Here is a 5,150-nt window from a genome sequence, read left to right as displayed (position 1 = left end):
TTTTTCATAAAATAGACTCAGGGGTTGAATTTTCTTTTTTCTACTAGGACTGATACATTTTCAAGGTTCTCTGGCCCCTTGCAAAGACCTTTAAGCTGGGCAAAGCAAAAATTTTCTCTGCTGCAGCTGGCCCTCTGAGAGCGCCCCTTCCATTTAGTCTTGAAGCTTCTCGTTTCCGAATTCCGGGATGTAGTCTCTAGGTTAGACTTGTGCGTGTCCTCCTCCTTAATGCGCTTCCACTGTTTCCCTCTTTCCCATTGTAAAAGTGGAAATTCTTCAGTTTCAGGGAGGTGGTATCTCCAGGCGCCAGCCCCCAGGGAGAGCAGTAACTCAGTTTCAGGGAGGTGATATCTCCAGGCGCCAGCCCCAGGAGAAGCGCAACATTCCAAGGTGAAGTTGATAAAACTGTCTATTAGGCCCTGTTTGATCTGAGAGTTCCCCGGATACATTTATCTTCGTACAAAACATTAACGGCTAACTTCTGCTTCTTGTAATCTGCTTATTCAAGGATGTAGCAGGAGGCTTTATAAGCCGCCTCCTCTGGAAGCTCGGGGCTGATTTCTTCTAACCCTGCGTGGTAGAGAGTCAGTCGCCGGCCGGCCGGCTAATAAAAGCTCATAATTAATCTCAATTGGCTCCGTGGGTCTTAGAATCGTTCGCGCCATAACACCATCTGGCAGTAGCACTCTCTTCTTCTGGTGGGTCTTGAAGGATAGATGGCTTGGTTCACTGCTCTTCTTCCTGGCAGAGCTGTTTATAAATGATCCTGAGTGAATGAGTCCCAACTTTGTCAACACATTTCCCCCTTGAAAGTCAAAGGTGCAGCTCCCTTTGTGAACCCGTCCTGTCCGCCATCAGTCTTAATTTGACTTGATGAAGGTGACAGAGCTCCTCCAGAAGTTCTTTTTTACATCTTAAATAACCCCTTCTTTTCTGCTCATTCCCTCAGGACCCGTCATCTTGACCAGAAACTTACCTCTGTCACTCCATTTTGTACCTTGAGAACAGAGACCACATTTGATTCTTCTGTGTTTCTCCAGAGTCAAACACAGGGTGGGACATATATCTGGAGTATATAAATGGTTGTTGAATTGATGCACACGTGAATTCATTATAAATACCTAGATTGGTCTTATCTCTTCCACTATAATATCCTTGAATTGTAAGAAATAATTTTTTCTTTTTAATTTCCATATATATGTATGCAATATTTTGTATTTATTTGCTTGGGACAGTAAGCGGGGAAAGATGGAAGTTTCCTATTTGCTTTTGTTTTGGTCTGTGAAAGATGGAGAGGTGGAAAGAGTCACTGAGACTTTGGAGGTGAGGCTCTGCTGTCAGAGAAGTGTGAACTTGATCAGGAATAGAAGGAGAAAAGCGGAGATCTCTGGAGTTAATAAGGTCTAGGAACTGAGTGAGGAGGTCATCAGAACTGTCACTGGTCTGGACGTTGAAGTCATTCCAATAAAGCTTTGTGATAGTAAAATATAACCAGTGATACCACAAAAGCACTATGTGTCACGAAACAACCACGTTAGGACAATATTTAAATAAGTTCCTCAAAGAAATCATGCAGGTGATTAAATCAAAGCGGTTGCACCTATATTCATGAATAACATTTAAAAATATTATATATGCCAGACGCTTAGCACCGAGCCCCGCTGTTCGCCCAGGCTCGGATGGAACCTGGAAGACGCGGACGGTGCCGCCCCCCTCGAACCCTTCTCCTGCCCTCCCACCGCCTCGCGCAAACCCTGCTGGGTAAGTAACCGTCACTTCCGGTTTACCTCAGAGCCCGCGGACTGGCGGCGGAGCCTGACGTCGTCCGGCCGCCCTGGTCACCTACTCCTGGGACGCCCCGAGGCCCCGCTGCCGCAGCCCGCCCTACAGCCCTCGCTTCCTCACTGCCTGGGCCGTGGTGTCCGCCTCGCCCGCACTGCCAACCATGACGACCCTGCCACCGACGTGTGTGCGCCAGAACTACCACCCCGACTGTGAGGCCGCCATCAACAACCAGATCAACCTGGAGCTCTACGCCTCCTACGTGTACGAGTCCATGGCCTTCTACTTCGACCGCGAGGACGTGGCCCTGAAGCACTTCGTCCAGTTCTTCCGGCAGCAGTCCAGCAAGGAGAGGGGGAACGCCCAGAGGCTCATGCGGCTGCAGAACCAGCGCGGGGGCCGCCTGCGTCTGCGCGACGTCAACGCGCCTGACCGCAACCGCTGGGAGAACGGCCTGAGGGCCATGGAGTGCGCCTTGCACCTGGCGATGGATGCGAACCAGAGCCTGCTCAATCTGCACTGTCTGGCCACCGAGAAGAAGGATGCCCACCTGTGCGACTTCCTGAAGCGTCACTACCTGGATGAGCAGGTGAAGTTCATCAAAGAGTTGGGAGACCATATCACCAACCTGCGCAAGATGGGAGCCCCGGAATCCGGCCTGGCCGAGTACCTCTTTGACAAGCTCACCCTGCGTGACAGCGACAAGAAGAACTGAGCCTGGACTACCTTCCCCATGGTCATGGGGTGACTCCCTGGTCACCGTGCCGAGCCTTTATATTGCAATATTGCCCTTGCGAAATGTTCAATTAAGTCTTCAAGTTTTGCCATTTCTTCCAATAAAGTTATTGATTCCTTAATAAATAAAGGTCTCTGGTGGGTTGGTGTGTGCAGAACCCTCACCTTTTAGGCTTTAAAACAGATATCAAGGAGTCTCTCCAGCCACCCATGCCCCATCCCCATGCAGCTCGGGATCTCCATGGACGGAGGGAGAAGGAATTGCGTGGGACCCTGGAAAACACAAAATTAATCTTCCCCTTATAAACAGTGTGGTGTATGGGGGTGGGGCGAGGTGGGTGGTCACCATGCTGGACATGCGTGTTGCCCTTACAAAACATCTAAATATAGTTTTTGGCCTCAACTGTGCTCTTTCTTCCATTAAGGTAACATGATACCCCAACTCCAAATTACCTCAATAGAAGGACTGAAAAATTTCAGGCCAAGGCTGAAGGTCAAGTTTCTGACACTGAACAAATTCCCCTGAATGTTGTCGGTGACTCACTACTTTGAATAATGTAGAGGGTGGGGGAGAGTTGAAGCTGGGAGACCAGTTAAGAGATCTTGTAGTTGTTCCAGGTGAGAGACAATGGTGGCTTGAACTGTGGTGGTGACTGAGGAAATGAAGAGACATAGACAAATTCCAGATGGATTGGACGAGCTGACGAGATTTGCTTATGGACCAGAGGTGAAGAATGAGAAAGGAGGAAAAATAATCTAGGTTCTGGTGTTTGGACTTAAACGCCTTGGTTGATGGTAGTGCTATTTATTTATTTGGGGATTTTTGGCCAGGGGCATATCTGAGCTAGAAGGGTGGGAATGGCATGACAGGTAAAATCTGAGGTGCCTATTAGATGGCCAAGTGGAACTATCATGCAGAGAGCTGTAAAAAAAATGAATCTGAAGCTCAAGTGGGATGTCAGATTTAGAAATATACATAGGAAGGCATTGTGACTTGGAGGCTTACCAGAGAGAGATTAGAGAGAGAGAGAGTATGGCACGGCCATCCCCATTAGAGGATGGGTTGAGGTGTTGGAACACCCAGAGAGCTGCTGTCCCCACCTGGACGGTGACCTCATTCCAGACTGTGGCCACTTTATGTACGCTTTCAGTGTATCCCCAAATCAGCCTGTTCCTGACTTCATTGTGGCCTCTGGTTTCTTCTTTTAGGATGTGATGATTTAGCCCTTTTTCTTATCCTCATGGCTAAGTATAGAAAGAAATTATTTCCCAGTAAAAAAGCAGATTTCCAAAGGAAATGATAGACATATATTTGTATGTTTTTCTTTTTTACGTTCCCCTTTTAAAACTCCGCCTTTTTCTCAGTTCATTCTCTAACTAGACGAAATCTTCACCCATATAATCTCTAGTGCTATGTATGTTTGAGAAAAATACTCAATAACATTGTGTTTCTTCTGTCATGTGTGGGTTACAAAGATAAAAGTTAAAAACTGTAGACTTTGGATCTTGTGTTCAAAGACACATGGATAAATTTTAAAAGCCAGCAGATGGCTTTGAAGCATTTAGTGAAATTTAAACTATTTTAGGTAAGCAGTAATTACATTCCACATTTCTCCATACTGTGCTTCAACACTTTCTTAGAATGAGGATTATGGTTCTGAGGTCAGTTTCCAGAAAATGCTGTTGATCCTTTACTCATCTTAGTTAAATTTAGTCTTTTCACTGTATTGGTTGCTCTGCCTGCTTTGAGGACATCCCCTCTTTCTGATTTGTCTCAGACCTTACAGGCATAGGGGTGTGTGTGTGTGTGTGTGTGTGTGTGTGTGTGTGTGCATGTGTGTGTGTGCGTGCATGTGTACGCGCACACGCGCTTGCCCGTACACACGCTAATATTCTGTTACTCGTGGCTGATCTAACATATATAAGAGAACTACAAGGAGAAGGCAGTTTTTAATCCCACTCAGAGTTAAATCCATCTTTGTCTTTCCTCCTTTGTTCAATACCCAATAAGTGCATGTGAGGTACCATTTCAAGTGCTTTCCAGATATTGTGTTGTTGTCATATCAATCTTGTGACGTATGGATCTTCCCTATTTTACATATGAGAAAATGGTTCAGAGTAGTGTCATTTCCTGAGGCAGCATAGCTGGTAAGTGATAGCGCTAGAATCATCTGGCTTCAGAAGGGGATAAACTCTTTGCATATTTTCTGTTCTGCTGTCATCTCAATTCCTTGCACTATGTCATCCACATTACATAGGTGATTTTGTTTAGGCAACAGTCCTGTGAGATAAGTCTCTTTATCTCTGTTTTATTTTTAAAATGGCAATTAGGTTTGCGGGTAGCGTTTGCATGTCCCTTCCAGGGGTTCAGACCCAGAGTCCATGCTCTCTCTTGCACCCAGCCCTGAATGACCTATTTCGTGCTCGGTGGTCACTAACCATACAGATCCCTAATCCTCATCTGTGTCTCAAACTGGCTGCTCTCTCTACTTTTAGGTCATAGACTTCTTGAAGAGTCGCCTGTACTTTTTTACTTCCTTGAAAGAATGAATTTCTTTGTATTAAGTCTCAGAAGCCGTACTACATCCACGAGATTCAGAAATCAAAACGTATAAAAAGATTTACAGTGAATC

At 46.0% G+C, this 5,150-nt stretch overlaps 1 pseudogene; it reads left to right on the top strand.

Moving 5' to 3' along the window:
• Window positions 1-1,909: 1,909 nt before the first annotated feature.
• On the top strand, window positions 1,910-2,497 carry LOC102885013 (annotated as a pseudogene).
• The last annotated feature ends 2,653 nt before the right edge of the window (window positions 2,498-5,150 follow it).

The sequence above is a fragment of the Pteropus alecto genome, unplaced genomic scaffold, assembly GCF_000325575.1.
Source record: "Pteropus alecto unplaced genomic scaffold, ASM32557v1 scaffold2886, whole genome shotgun sequence".
NCBI classification, from domain to species: domain Eukaryota; kingdom Metazoa; phylum Chordata; class Mammalia; order Chiroptera; family Pteropodidae; genus Pteropus; species Pteropus alecto.
This window is presented reverse-complemented; position numbering and strand designations above follow the sequence as displayed.